The sequence below is a fragment of the Mauremys mutica genome, unplaced genomic scaffold (genome assembly GCF_020497125.1).
Source record: "Mauremys mutica isolate MM-2020 ecotype Southern unplaced genomic scaffold, ASM2049712v1 Super-Scaffold_100108, whole genome shotgun sequence".
Taxonomy (NCBI): Eukaryota; Metazoa; Chordata; order Testudines; family Geoemydidae; genus Mauremys; species Mauremys mutica.
Genome location: NW_025423270.1, coordinates 1,276,466 through 1,292,618, shown reverse-complemented (window position 1 = coordinate 1,292,618; position 16,153 = coordinate 1,276,466). Strand labels below are relative to the sequence as shown.

General features: G+C 48.1%; 1 non-coding gene across 1 annotated transcript; it reads left to right on the top strand.

The window, feature by feature from the left end:
• Window positions 1-10,211: 10,211 nt before the first annotated feature.
• On the top strand, window positions 10,212-10,283 carry TRNAA-UGC. The gene has a single exon. It is a non-coding gene; the product is annotated as a tRNA-Ala (tRNA).
• The last annotated feature ends 5,870 nt before the right edge of the window (window positions 10,284-16,153 follow it).

Here is a 16,153-nt window from a genome sequence, read left to right as displayed (position 1 = left end):
GACTCCTGTCTCAGACCAAGAAAGCGGGACAATCAGCGGGTTATTTTAAATGCCTATACACTAATGCAAGAAGCCTGGGGAACAAGCAGGGAGAACTAGAAGTCCTGGCACAGTCAGGGAATTATGATGTAATTGGAATAACAGAGACTTGGTGGGATAACTCACATGATTGGAGTACTGTCATGGATGGATATAAACTGTTCAGGAAGGACAGGCAGGGCAGAAAAGGTGGGGGAGTTGCGTTGTACGTAAGAGAGCAGTATGACTGCTCAGAGCTCCGGTATGAAACTGCAGAAAAACCTGAGTGTCTCTGGATTAAATTTAGAAGTATGAACAAGAAGGGTAATGTCGTGGTGGGAGTCTGCTACAGACCACCGGACCAGGGGGATGAGGTGGACGAGGCTTTCTTCCAGCAACTAACAGAAGTTGCTAGATCACAGGCCCTGGTTCTCATGGGTGACTTTAATCACCCTGATATCTGCTGGGAGAGCAATACAGCAGTGCACAGGCAATCCAGGAAGTTTCTGGAAAGTGTAGGGGACAATTTCCTGGTGCAAGTGCTGGAGGAACCAACTAGGAGAAAAGCTCTTCTTGACCTGCTGCTCACAAACAGGGAAGAAATAGTAGAGGAAGCAATAGTGGATGGGAACCTGGGGGGCAGTGACAATGAGATGGTCGAGTTCAGGATCCTGACACAAGGAAAAAGGGAAAGCAGTAGAACAGAGACCCTGGACTTCAGAAAAGCAGACTTTGACTCCCTCAGGGAACTGATGGGCAAGGTCCCCTGGGAGAATAACATGACGGGGAAAGGAGTCGAGGAAAGCTGGCTGTATTTCAAAGAAACCTTATTGAGGTTGCAGGAACAAACCATCCCGATGTGTAGGAAGAGAAGTAAATATGGCAGGTGACCAGCTTGGCTTAACAGTGAAATCCTTGCTCGTCTTAAACACAAAAGAACAGCTTACAAGAAGTGGAAGATTGGACAAATAACCAGGGAGGAGTATAAAAGTATTGTTCAGGCATGCGGGAGTGAAATCAGGAAGGCCAAATCACACTTGGAGTTGCAGCTAGCCGGAGATGTTAGGAGTAACAAGAAGGGTTTCTTTAGGTATGTTAGCAACAGGAAGAAAGTCAAGGAAAGTGTGGGCCCCTTGCTGAATGAGGGAGGGAACCTAGTGACAGAGGATGTGGAGAAAGCTAGTGTACTCAATGCTTTTTTTGCCTCTGTCTTCACAAACAAGGTCAGCTCCCAGACAGCTGCACTCTGCAGCACGGTATGGGGAGGAGGTGACCAGCTCTCTGTGGAGAAAGAAGTAGTTCGGGGCTATTTAGGAAAGCTGGACGAGCACAAGTCCATGGGGCCGGATGAGCTACATCCGAGGGTGCTAAAGGAGTTGGCCGATGAGATTGCAGAGCCATTGGCCATTATCTTTGAAAAATCATGGCGATCGGGGGAGGTCCCGGATGACTGGAAAAAAGCTAATGTAGTGCCCATCTTTAAAAAAGGGAAGAAGGAAGATCCAGGGAACTACAGGCCAGTCAGTCTCACCTCAGTCCCTGGAAAAATCATGGAACAGGTCCTCAAGGAATCAATCCTGAACCACTTAAAGGAGGGGAAAGTGATCAGGAACAGTCAGCATGGATTCACCAAGGGCAAGTCATGCCTGACTAACCTAATTGCCTTCTATGACGAGATAACCGGCTCTGTGGATGAGGGGAAAGCAGTGGATGTACTATTTCTGGATTTTAGCAAAGCTTTTGATACAGTCTCCCACAGTATTCTTGCCAGCAAGTTAAAGAAGTCTGGGCTGGATGAATGGACGGTAAGGTGGATAGAAAACTGGCTAGATGGTCGGGCTCAACGGGTAGTGATCAATGGTTCCATGTCTAGATGGCAGCCGGTATCAAGTGGAGTGCCCCAAGGGTCAGTGCTGGGGCCGGTTTTGTTCAATATCTTCATTAACGATCTGGAGGATGGTGTGGACTGCACCCTTAGCAAGTTTGCAGATGACACTAAACTGGGAGGAGTTGTTGATACGCTGGAGGGTAGGGATAGGATACAGAGGGACCTAGACAAATTAGAGGATTGGGCCAAAAGAAATATGATGAGGTTCAACAAGGACAAGTGCAGAGTCCTGCACTTAGGACGGAAGAATCCCATGCACTGCTACAGACTAGGGACCGAATGGCTGGGTAGCAGTTCTGCAGAAAAGGACCTAGGGGTTACGGTGGACGAAAAGCTGAATATGAGTCAACAGTGTGCCCTTGCTGCCAAGAAGGCTAATGGCATTTTGGGTTGTATAAGTAGGGGCATTTCCAGCAGATCAAGGGATGTGATCATCCCCCTCTACTCAGCACTGGTGAGGCCTCATTTGGAGTACTGTGTCCAGTTTTGGGCCACACACTACAAGAAGGATGTGGATAAATTGGAGAGAGTCCAGCGGAGGGCAACAAAAATGATTAGGGGGCTGGAGCACATGACTTATGAGGAGAGGCTGAGGGAACTGGGATTGTTTAGTCTGCAGAAGAGAAGAATGAGGGGGGATTTGATAGCTGCTTTCAACTACCTGAAAGGGGGTTCCAAAGAGGATGGATCTAGACTGTTCTCAGTGGTAGAAGATGATAGAACAAGGAGTAATGGTCTCAAGTTGCAGAGGGGGAGGTTTAGGTTGGATATTAGGAAAAACTTTTTCACTAGTAGGGTGGTGAAGAACTGGAATGGGTTACCTAGGGAGGTAGTGGAATCTCCTTCCTTAGAGGTTTTTAAGGTCAGGCTTGACAAAGCCCTGGCTGGGATGATTTAGTTGGGTTTGGTCCTGCTTTGAGCAGGGGGTTGGACTAGATGACCTCCTGAGGTCCCTTCCAACCCTGAGATTCTATGATTCTATGAACTAATGGAACCTATTAAACAATTTATACTTCTTACACCTAACAGTGTTTGTCCTCCAGATGTGTTTACAGGTGTTGAGTTGTGGGGGAGAGAGGCCAATTCATAATGTCTCTACCCCCTCTTTCATAGTTTCTTCCAACTTGCTAGGAAGTACCTTTGCTACGATGTGAGTCAAGCAGTGTCCATTGTCGCTGTGCTATCTCGGAGAGGTCTGCATTGTACACGGTTCCTGGGATAGTCCTTGGGAGTGTGGATCCCTTTAATGGGCCAGCAGCGAGTCTGGCTCCTCCATTGTCACACCTGAAAGGCTGGTGGAGGGCAGTTCCCAACCTCATCTCAGTAACACACACAGAGCAAAACTTCCCAGCCAATGCTACACACACAATCCAACACAATACTAATGTTCAACAGACCAAGACTTTTGAAATGATACCTCACCAGGCAGACTTTGTACAAACCGTATCATCATTATAGGACAGTGGTGAATATGGGGCTTCCAGGGTGCTGCTTTGAGCACAGCGTGCCACACCTGGGCTGACATTGCAATGGAGATGTACCCTTAGAGTCCATCTCTCCTGGGATAAAGATGGCAGCATGGCTGGCCTGGACCATCTGACGTGGGCTCATGAAGCTAAAGCTGAGAAGCTAAAAACTGTGGTGCAGACATTTGTGTTCACACTGAAGCCTGGGTTCGGAAACCCTCACCCCTCGTGGGGTTTCAGAGGTTGGGCTCAAGCCCATCTGTCTGCACTGTAATTTTATAGTCTTGCAGCCCAAGCCCCATAACCCTGAGTCAGCTGACCCGGGCTTTGCGACAGGTGCCCTGGGTGTGTTAATCACAGTGTAGACATAACATTAGGCTACGTCTCCAGTGCAATGAAACACCCACGACTGGCCCGTGTCACATTAATCAGGGTCATGCGGCTTGGGCTGTAAAGTTGCAGTGTCCGTGTCTCGGCTCAGGCTCAGTCCCCTGCTCCAGGAGCTCAGAAGGTTGGGAGGGGGTTTAGCAAGTGGAAATGGTAAAACCGCAGGGGAGTATTACCCTGGACTCATGGCATTTCTCCATCGGTCTGTCTGCTCTGGGGCAGGGACAGAAACACGTCCTGCTGCTTTTGTTATTTCAAAGGGCAGGTTAGGATTTTCATTCTCAGACACAGTGCACAAAACAGGACTCAACTCTCGGCATAAACTAAACGAGCTGCCCACAGTTTCTGGCAGCCACAATGAGCATTTGATATGAGAGCTCAGACCTGCCCCTGTCCCAGAGGGACGGGGTCGTCTGAGAGGGGACTGGACCACTGACCTATCAGCTCCTAACTCCCAAACTTTCAGTAACTCTATCCTCAGTGCCTGTGAGTGTAATTCAAACCATAAGAAAAACCACACTAGGCTAGACCGACGGTCCATCTAGCTCTGAATCTTGTCTTCTGACAGTAGCCAGTACCAGGTGCCCCAAAAGCAACTCAGTAAGGTACCACTGGAACTTGAACCCAGGATCTCCTGTATACAAAACAGTGGTTTTAGCCAGCTAAGCCATGGTGCCTACAGCTGCTGAAGGGATCATGTCTGCACACACCTGACTCTCTGCCAACCCCCATCTGGGCCTGACAAGCTTTGCTAGTGTTTGGATTCAGTAAAGCAGAGGAGCAGGTGAAGTTTTACTCCCAAGGTTCTTTGGACAGGTCGACACTACAAAATTAGATCGGTGTAACTACATTACTCAGGGGTGTAAAAAATTTACCTCCCTAAGCAATGCAGTTATATCAGCCTAACCCCGGTGCAGATAGCGCTGTGCCAACAGGAGGGCTTCTCCCAACAACATAGCTTGGGGAGGGGCTTGGTTAGTGAAGATGAAGAGAATAGGTGGCCCATGGCTCTTGCATTTGGGGAGGCTGGGTGTGAGCGCTGGAAGCTCCCTAGAAGTGGGGGGCCCATTGGTGCCCAGACCATGGCACTGCCCCCCCACACCCTTCTCCTCTCTCTGAGGCCCCACCTGTGCTCCCCCCTTGCTCCTGTTTGGCCACTTCCCACCCCCGCTCTTCCTCTTTGGCTGAGGACGGCTGATCCACCTTTCACTCGCTCCTCTCCTCCCCCAAGGCCTTCCTGCCTGCTGCTCGTGCCTCTCCACCCCCTACCACAAGGTCTGCCCACTAGCCGCCACCGCCACCTCTCTGACCCATCCCTACAACCCACCCTGCCCACCACCCACACCTCTCTGCCTCTCCCTGGAGACCCACCCTGCCCACTTCTCTCACCTCTGCCCCTCCCCTGAGACCCACCCTGTCCACGTCTTTCTTCGGTCGTCTGTTGTTATTCCATGAAACATCAAGAATGGAATAAGATGAGTTTACTCCAGGGTGAGGAAAGAAAGGAGCCACCAACCCCCTGGCATTGCTGCTTTAATTAAAGTGTTTTAATTAAACAGCTATTGAATGTCCTCCCTATGCCCCTTGTGTCACCAGAGCACATCCATGCTAGCAGTTCGTGGATGGCAACAGAGAGCAGTGCACTGTGGGCAACTATCCCACTGTGCAACTGGCTGCAGGGTGTTTTGGGAAGGGTTTGCAATGCCTCACGGGCTGGTACAGCATCACATGATGCAGGTTTCTCTATCCCACCGTTCCACGGGCATCTTACTAGATTACCAGCTGCTTTTCAACTGCAGTGTGCGTGGTGGGGTAGAGACTGTTTGTGTGTGTGTTGGGGGAGTGTGTGTGTTGGGGAAGAGTGACTGTGTTGAGCTAGGCAGGAGTGGATCATTATTATCCCTACTTGAAAGAGGGAGAAGCTAAGGCTAAGAAAGGAGAATTGACTTGTCTTAGGTCACACAGCCAGTCAGGGACAGAGTTGGGAATAGGACCCAAGAGCCCCGATTTTCAAACTCACCATCGGATCTTGAATTTCAGACATTGAATGACCTGAATAAAGTGCTCTCAGATGAGCTCCAGACCAACAGTGCACAGGAATTATTCAGCAAGTATTTGAGGAGAACTGCAACGTTAAAGAGAATCATGAACTGCTCAGAGACCATTAATGCAGAGAAGCAGCAAAATTCATCAAACACAGAACTGGTTCTGACTTATTTCCTTGGTCTTAAAAGAGAACAAGGACCTGAGTCTCCTCCCTGTCAATAACCCCCTGCTCAGCCAATCAGGGTAGAGACTGAGGCTGAAGGTTCTCACCAGAGAGCCCAAAGGATGGCCCAGGTCACTGGTGGGGATCACTGCCCGAGCACTATTTCAGCCCCCCAGTTTTGGGTGGACCTCCCACAGTGGGAGCTGCAGAGCACTCCCCCGCCACACACACACACCCCCCTACCTCCTGGTGTTGGGAGGAGAACAGGAGAAAGGACAAATGAAGCAAGAGACGGAGAGAAAGGGAGGGAGGGAGGGAGGAGAAGGTGAAACAAAAAGGACAAACCCCAATGTCCCCAGTGATTCTAAGGGACAAAATCCCAGGTGCGCAATAAAATTCTGTTTCCTTAAGCTGGTGTTTTCCATGCCTAGAATTCAACTCTCACCAGATGGATCAGACTGAACAGGTTTCACACCTCCAGGAGGCTCTTACCTTCTAAACAGGGACGGCTGTTTTCTAGTAAAATCACTAAAAGGGAAGGAGAAAACTCGAAAGAGGTTCCTCCTGGCGCTCACGTCCATGAACCCAAATACTCCCTCAGTCCTCAAAGAGAGACCTGGAGAAGGAGACTTGCTGAAGCAAAGCCACAGGGGTCTCTGAGGTTTCCCTGGCCCCTCGCCCCTGTCCTGCCTGGCTGATGTCAGCATCTCTCTGTGAGGTCACCACCTCCCCACCACCTTGGACCGATAGTCTGAGGTCCTGCAAAAGGCCTTTGTGATGTCACTGCCGCACCCCTCCCTTGCTGGGCTAATGTCCTGCCCCTGGCCAGGCACTTTGGAGGTTTGAGCTACTCCCTGTGGATCACCCCACTCAAGGAGCGTTCGTTCTAGGCAGCAAGCCGGCTAGACAGGGAAACATCAGACGCTGCTCCCAATGCTACACTCGGTTTTTCAGAAATGAGTCGACTTTATGGCCAGAAGAGACCATTAGAGCATCTAATCTGACCCCCTGCATATCACAGGCCTCCTGTATGACACAAGAGCTACTTTGGGGGCAAACACATTCCAGAAAGGCATCTAGTCTTCATGAAATGACATCAGGAGATGGCGAATCCACCACTTTCCTTGGTAGCTTGTTCCTGTGGTCAATCATACTCGCTGTTGAATATTTGTGCCTTTGTTGTAATATGAATTTGTCTCTTTTCACCTTCCAGCCATTGGGTCTTGTTAGGCCTTTCTCTGCTAGATTCAAGAGCCCTTTAATACCCAATCTTTTCTCTCCATTAATACACTTCAACACTTCAGTGAAGTCACCTTTCAATCTTCTTTTGATCAGCTGGACAGGTTGAGCTCTTTCAATAGCTCACTAGAAGGTATTTTTCTCCAGACCTCAGGACATTTGGTGGCTCTTTGCTGCCCCAGCTCCAGTTTCACAACATCTTTTTCAAATGAGGACACCAAAACTGGAGGCAGTATTCCAGTATCAGTCTCACTGATGCCATGTCACCTCCTGTGACATTACTGACATAATCTGTAACTGTATAGATCACCATTGCGACCGCTGTTCTATATTTGCAGACAATATTGTAGAAAGGTTGTTGTGTAAGGGGTCTATGGAGAGGTTCTGATTGGCTGATTATAATGATGCCATCTCTAGATGTGTATCATTTTTGTAGTTGATGTTATAAGTATTGGCTCTGTTCTGTCCATATTTCAAACTTGTGCTCTGCTTCCGGGGAACACCGCAGATAAGTTGGTGTCAGTTCTGCCTAGTCTGCTTGATGGCCCATTAAGGACCATCAGCTACACAATCGACCCACTGAGAGAAGGCAGATACGCCTTGTGACTCAGCAAGGTCTGCAGGGACCTGCCTATGGACGAACTCTAAGGTTTTTCTACGCCACGTGCTGGATAGAGTGTCCTTGGGACAAAGAAAGCAAAGACCACATGGCAAGAGACTAGAAAAGGCTGATGCCTCGTCTCCATCTTGTCTTCAGTCCTGCTTCATATCTCTGGAGGGACTTTGCTACAAATTGAAGCTCTAGACAAAGGACTGAATTACCCATCCCAGTGGGGGATGTACTCCAGAGACTTGATTTGAACCTGCAGTTTATTCCATCACTGCTACAAGCCTGAACCAAGAACTTTCCCATTACTGTATGTGAAGGGTTAAAATCCATGTGCATGTTATATAACAACCTGGTCTATGGATTGTGCCAGCTCTTTTCCAGATCCGAAGTCCAGACTATGGTCTAGCCCACTATGACTCTTTTGATGGTTTAAATTACACTCACAGGCACTGAGGATAGAGTTACTGAAAGTTTGGGAGTTAGGAGCTGATAGGTCAGTGGTCCAGTCCCCTCACAGATGACCTCCTCCCTCTGGGACAGGGTCAGGTCTGAGCTCTCACACCAAATGCTCATTGTGGCTGCCAGAATCTGTGGGCAGCGCATTTAGTTTACACCGAGGGTTGAGTCCTGTTTCGTGCACCATGTGTGAGAGTGAAAATCCTAAACCGCCCTTTGAAATAACAAAAGCAGCAGGACGTGTTATTGTCCCTGCCCCAAAGCAGACAGACCGATGGAGAAATGCCATTGAGACCAGGATAATACTCCACTGCCGTTCTACTTTTTTTTTTAACTCCCTCCCAGCCTTATGGGGTCTCAGAGCCCGGTATTGAACCTGAGCAGAGATATCTACACTGCAAATTTACCACCCACAGCCCAAGCCCCGGGAGCCTGAGCTGGTATGGGGCAGCCCTGGGTGTTTCATTGCAGTGTGGACATAAGCCTATTGTGTTTCATTTCTTAGATTCTGCTGCCATCGTGTGGCCATTTCCTTCCCCTCCTTTCTGTCAAAAGCGCAGAGCCCGGCTCCTCCAGGGGGAGGACATCTTTCTTCTTTCCTTCCTCAACAGCCCCCTTCCCTGGAGAGCCCTTTGCTGGGGAACAGCCGTTTCTGAGGATTAATGTCATATTAATGGTGTTGATCTATAGATTTTACAGCCAGACTAGATCACTAGGTACCTCTGCTCTGACCTGATTCAGAACAGAGTCCAGAGAATTTTACCCAGTGACTCCTACATCCACCCCAAGATCTTCTGGCTGAACGAAGAGGGTTCATTCAGAAAGTCATCGTGTTTGGGTGTAAAGGTGTGAAATGATGGGGAAATTGGCCCCTCTTTCATGTTTAAATGTTGTAACTTCTACACCTAGACTGGGGTGGCCAACCTGAGCCTGAATTTCCCAGTGTAACTGCCAAACCTGCACCTTTGTATGCAACTACTGAGTCAATTGTGAACCTTCCCATCATTGTTCTTTGCTCTTAACCCTGAGGCTATTGCCCCATCATGGGGCCATTTCCCGCCTCTCTTTCATACAGAAGCACAATTTTCTTTGCACAGACACAGGAACAGCAAGATCTTTCTCTGTCCCTTGTGCAAAGCAGGGGGCCAAATTCCATGGAAACAATGGACAAGCAGGAGGCTCTGGGCACATCCAGCCCTGGCCGTGAAATGTTCCCTCCCCTCTTTCTTTATGCTGCTGCTGCTATTTCATGGATTGTCTGGGATGAGGAAAAAGCTGAGTTCACTCCAGGTGGAGGGGAAAAGAACCCTGAAAATCTCAGGACCCAACCCTGCTACCAGGATCACTGAGGTGCTGGGAATCTGCCTGGGAAAGGGACTGTGTGAATTGTCAAGGTGGGGAACGAATAACAATCTACAACTAGATCCACCTCATTAACCTCCGACACAGGCTAATCCTGCTGCCGATAGAAGGGAAACTGGGAGCCATTCTTTGCTGTTCAGCCATGGAAACAGTGACCCAATTGCACCGCAGTGAATGTCCTGGGGAAAGCTAGAGTTTACAGGTAGGTGGAAATGCCTAGCAGATCCTAGAAACACCTGGAGCTCCCCACACCACTTCTGCCACTAGGGTGAGGTGTTGAGCTGCTCACAGCATCCCCCACCATGACCTTGCAGCAGGGGATTGCCGCACCCCCAACCCAATGCAGGGGAGATGGCTGAGTGTATCTCTGCACCCTGAGACCAGGGCACCCACACTCTGTGCCCCACACATAGAATCTGGCCCTGCTGAAAAGTGACCCCTATGAACAAGTCACCTCCAGGAAAGCAGGATTGGTCCTCAGAGAGGGGAATGGGCTTCTTGTGAAGCTTATAGGTCACTGGATGCTCTGGAAACAGGAGGGCTCTGAGTGTAACCCATAGCAAACACAACCTGCTAGGGGATGTAGCTCAGTGGTTGAGCACATGCTTTGCATATATGAGGCCTTGGGTTCAATCCCCAGCATCTCCATGATCATTTTTTCACCCTGCTGCTTTGCTCATGCCCAGAGGGGATATGGCCCACCAGTCTCCCTGCACCAGTTTCAGTCCTGCTCAGTGAGGGGCAAGTGACAATTGCATGGAAGGTCTGGGGGGGTTCTGCTCCTAAGTCACCTCGGTACATTTAAGATTCCCACCCGCTGTGCTGCTTGGGACAAGGGTAGATGAGAAGGGCGAATCCTCCAGCACTGGGAATTCTGTGACTGGCTTGCCAACTACAAAAGCAGTTTCTCCTCCCTTGGTGATCATATCTCAACTGCTAGAAGAGGGTCTCATCCTCCCTGATTGAACTAACCTCCTTATCTCTAGACTGGTTCTTGCCTGCATACTTATACCTGCCCCTGCAAATTTCCACTACATTCATCTGACGAAGTGGGATTCACCCACGGAAGCTTGTGCTCCAATACGTCTGTTAGTCTGTAAGGTGCCACTGGACTCTGTCTTTTTGAGGCGAGTGCTGCTGGCTTGGGATGGTGCTGACGATGACTAGAAAAAAGGCTGGAGTCAATGACAGATGGGACCACAGAAGGGGAAGGGGAATGGTAGCCCCACAGAAGGTCCTGGGTGCTCAGATGCGCCAATTATTGCACCCTGGCCTGTCCTAGAGAGAGAAAAGACACCGAGGGACCCAGCCCCCCTACAGTGATCCCATGGACAAGAACCTGGTTAGGAGTGGGGTGAAGGTTCCCTCTGGGCAAAGGGGAGCTGAAATCCCTCCGCGTCCCGGAATTTAAGCAACAAAAGCTTCAAACCCTGCACGGGTGTGGGCTGAGGTGTATCAGCAGAAGGTTGGGCAGGACAGGGGCAGGAGGTTTGTATAATTTTTGGTGGTGCCCAGAATGAGACCAAGTCCTGCCCCACACACCTGTGTAAGGCTCTGGGAAGGAGTTTGGGTGTGGGAGGGAGAGGGGTTGGGCGCTGGGAGAGTTTGCGTGCAGGGTCTGGGCTCAGTCAGAGGGTTGGGGTGCAGGAGTGGGTGTGGGGGGCAGGCTCTTGGAGGGAGTTTGGGTGCAGGTGTGGGGTCTGGGCTGGGGCAGGGGGTTGGGGTTGCAGGAGAGGGTGAGGGGTGCAGCATTTACCTCGGGCATCTCCCGAAAGCAACCCGCAGCCCCTAAGCTGGAGGGCCGGGGACGTCTCTGCACACCGCTGCTCGCGGACTCCACCCCCGCAGCTCCCATTGCCACAGTTGGCAGAGTTGGCAGTTGTGGCGGGGGCAGCATGTGGAGACCCCCCCACACCACAGTTTTCTTCTCACAGCTGGCTGATGGGGGGCAGCAGGGGATCTCCCCAATCTGGGGGAATCTCTCTGTGCCCCACTGTTAGTTCTCCATCCTTTCTCCCCCTAACCATGCACACCACTCTCCTCCCCACTATCAGTGTTTTAAAGTAAACCCTCCCTCCCTTTATGGGATACAGACTCTCTGTGACAGAGACTGACTGGGGCTCCTCTCTGCATGGCCCCAGTGGGGAAGGAAAGAGACTGGGGGAGGGGGAGAAGATGGGCAGAAGGAGTCTAATGGGGCAAAGCCAGAATAGAGGAGATTTTCTTCCTGTTAAAATGTACTGGAGTCTCATCGCTGAAAAGCCGCATCTTGAGTTAAGTTTGAACCAGCAGCCTTTCAATTACCAGGCAAAGGAGTGAACCACAGAGACTGATAACTGCCTGCTTCCCAAATGTGTTTAAAAAACATCTTCAGGGGTGTAACTGGTTAGTGCAGGGGGCCATCTGTTGAGGTTATGAGTTCAAGCTTTCTCTCAAGCCCTTGTTTCTCTTACCTGTGTAGTTTGTTTTGCCAGTTCATATAGAAAGTGCTATACTAGAAAAAGGAGAGTAAGTTCTAAAATGTAGAGGTGGGTGCATACTTTAGAAACATCTCCCCTGTGCTGCCATTAGTTCCAGCAGATTGTTCACTGGAAGGGCAAATTGATTTCTTTGCTGCTGAGAAAGATGCCAGGACAGGTCTGTGGGCACCAGATCTCTCTGCTTCTTCCAGCTCCTTCCCTGCTCCAGTCACTGCTGTAGGAGGATCCTATATGCACTGAGCCTAAACATTTTCCTGGGCCTTCTTAGCATAGTTGGCAGCATGTCAGTCTCATACTCAGTAGGTCCTGAGCTCACACCTCAGAAAAGACAATGGTTTTCTGCTCCCTGCTTCAGATTTTCTAAAGGAAATCAGAGAAAAGAAGCTATAGGAGAGTGGTTCCTAGACACTCTAACACACACAGATTTTTCTAAGGCATTAACTTTTCCTTCTCTGTGGAGTTTGTATTCTCCATAGAGCAAAATAAAACAAAAACATGCAAGTCTAAGACTAATACAGTATGAAACTCAATACAGATAAAATCTCACCCTCAGAGATCTTCCAACAAGCTTCTTTTGCAGACTAGACTTATTTCTTGTCTGGGCCCAATCTTTTCACCTGGTATAGTCCTTGTTCCAGCTCAGGTGGTAGCTAGGGGATTTCTCATGACTGCAGCCACCTTTCTTCTGTTCCACCCCCTTATACAGCTTTGGTACAAGGCAGGAATCTTTTGTCTCTCTCCTGGGGAAAAGCCCCAGGTTTAAGATGGATTCCTGTACCAGGTGACATGGTCACATGCCCTGTGAGACCCCCCCCCAAGCTTTCATTGTTCCTGGCCTGACTCACAGATGGTGCAGGACAGAGCCATCTCCAGTCAATTGTCCTGGTTAATGGGAGCCATCAAGAGTCCAAACCACTATTAATGGCCCACACTTTGCATCATTACAACAGGACCTCAGAGTTATAGTTCATATTTCTAGCTTCAGATACAGGAATGATCGGTTCATACAAATAGGCTGAACACACACAGTAGATAATAAGCTTTGTAATGATACTGCACAAGAGACCTTTTGCATGAAGCATGTTCCAGTTACATTATGTTCACACTCATTAGCATATTTTCATAATATCATCAACATCACAGCAGGGATAGGGTTTTACTGCGGCACCTGGGAGCAGTTGAGTTTCATGTTCAGGCTCTGCTATGAGTTCCTCCAGGTTTCCCATAAGCACACAGGGCCCTTAGCGGATACTCTCGATACAGGAATGGCCCAGATACAATGAAGTGATGGGAATTGCATTTTCCTTTTTAATTTTTGAATTTCCAATGACATTTCTGTTTGTGATTTTGTTTTGCTTCGTATAACTGTGTTTTCTCAGGGACTTGATATTTACCAGGCTAACTAACAGCTAATAACGGGAGACTTCCAAGCAGGGCGTGGGCGAGCAGAAAAGAACTGTAAGAGACGCTGGTTTTCGACCTTGTGTTAGATAAGACTAGAATGCAGACTTTAGCAGAAATTGCTGAGAGAAGTAAGCTATCAGAAAGGAATATGTACAAACAAAATGCAGTTGTTGCTCCTTACTATATGTCACAAAAGGTATAAATGCTTGCCTTAATTGTTTATCTAACCGAGACCTACCTCGGGAGGGGAAACTCTGCCTGTCTGTACTCTCCCAAATAACTGCAGTTGCTCGAAATAAACGGCATAATATAATAACATTTAACATCCCTGTGGTGGGAAGAACATCTCAACAGCCCAACACTGTGGCATTTGATTTCAAAAAGGAGAACTATACAAAAATGAGGGGGTTAGTTAAACAGAAATTAAAAGGTACAGTGACTAAAGTGAAATTCCTGTAAGCTGCATGGACACTTTAACGACGCCATAATAGAGGCCCAACTTAAATGTATACCCCAATTTAAGAAACACAGTAAAAGAACTAAAAAAGAGCCACCGGGGCTTAACAACCATGTAAAAGAAGCAGTGAGAGACAAAAAGACTTCCTTTAAAAAGTGGAAGTCAAATCCTAGAAAGGAGCATAAACATTGCCAAATTGTAGGTGACAAATCTGAGGAACTGTCACAGACTGAAGTGTCACTAGAGGAGGTTTTGGAATTAATTGATAAACTCAACATTAACAAGTCACCAGGACCAGATGGCATTCACCCAAGAGTTCTGAAAGAACTCAAATGTGAAGTTGCGGAACTATTAACTATGGTTTGTAACCTGTCCTTTGAATCGACTTCGGTACCCAATGACTGGAAGTTAGCTAATGTAACGTCAATATTTAAAAAGGGCTCTAGAGGTGATCCCGGCAATTACAGACCAATAAGTCTAACGTCGGTACCGGGCAAATTAGTTGAAACAATAGTAAAGAATAAAATTGTCAGACACATAGAAGAACATAAATTGTTGGGCAAAAGTCAACACGGTTTCCGTAAAGGGAAATCATGTCTTACTAATCTATTAGAGTTCTTTGACGGGGTCAACAAACATGTGGACAAGGGGGATTCAGTGGACATAGTGTACTTAGATTTCCAGAAAGCCTTTGACAAGGTCCCTTGCCAAGGGCTCTTACATAAATTAAGTTGTCATGGGATAAAAGGGAAGGTCCTTTCAAGGATTGAGAACTGGTTAAAAGACAGGGAACAAAGGGTAGGAATTAATGGTAAATTCTCAGAATGGAGAGGGGTAACTAGTGGTGTTCCCCAAGGGTCAGTCCTCGGACCAATCCTATTCACCTTATTCATAAATGATTTGGAGAAAGGGGTAAACAGTGAGGTGGCAAAGTTTGCAGAAGATACTAAACTGCTCAAGATAGTTAAGACCAAAGCAGACTGTGAAGAACTTAAAAAAGATCTCACAAAACTAAGTGATTGGGCAACAAAATGGAAAATGAAATTTAATGTGAATAAATGTAAAGTAATGCATATTGGAAAAAATAACTCCAATTATACATAAAATATGATGGGGACTAATTTAGCTACAACAAATCAGGAAAAAGATTTTGGAGTCATCGTGGATAGTTCTCTGAAGATGTCCACTCAGTGTGCAGAGGCGGTCAAAAAAGCAAACAGGATGTTAGGAATCATTAAAAAGGGAATAGAGAATAAGACTGACTATATTATTACCCTTATATAACTCCATGGTACGCCCACATCTTGAATTCTATGTACAGATGTGGTCTCCTCATCTCAAAAAAGATATACTGGCATTAGAAAAGGTTCAGAGAAGGGCAATTAAAATGATTAGGGGTTTGGAACTGGTCCCATATGAGGAGAGATTAAAGAGGCTAGGGCTTTTCAGCTTGGAAAAGAGGAGACTAAGAGGGAATATGATAGAGGTATATAAAAATCATGAGTGATGTGGAGAAAGTAGATAAGGAAAAGTTATTTACTTACTCCCATAATACAAGAACTAGGGGCCACCAAATGAAATTAATAGGCAGCTGGTTTAAAACAAATAAAAGGAAGTTCTTCTTCACACAGCGCACAGTCAACTTGTGGAACTCCTTACCTGAAGAGGTTGTGAAGGCTAGGACTATAACAGGGTTTAAAAGAGAACTGGATAAATCCACGGAGGTTAACTCCATTAATAGCTACTAGCCAGGCTGGGTAAGGAATGGTGTCCTTAGCCTCTGTTTGTCAGAGGGGGGTGATGGACGGCAGGAGAGAGCTCACGAGTCCAGAATGCTGTGGAAGATAGTGTCATAGTGTAGCACTCCTTCCCACTTCCCTCACCCTCCAGATCTAGGACAAGGAATCGGGCAGGAGTTTTCCCAATGGAACTGGAAGTTCCTGCAGTTTTCAAGACGGGAGAAATGCAAAATCTGTGATTTCACCTCACAGTGTTTGATAAGCGGCTAGAAAGTTATCACAGTGACTGGGCCTGGCCAGGGAATGTCGGGCAGTGCTTGGAGCCAGGATTCTGGCACAAGCTGATCAGAGAGAAGGAACATGGTTAGTAGCAGCCCCCAGAGCCTCCATCCAGGGGCCCCCAACACCCCCAGTACCCAGAACCCAGATCCCCCCAGC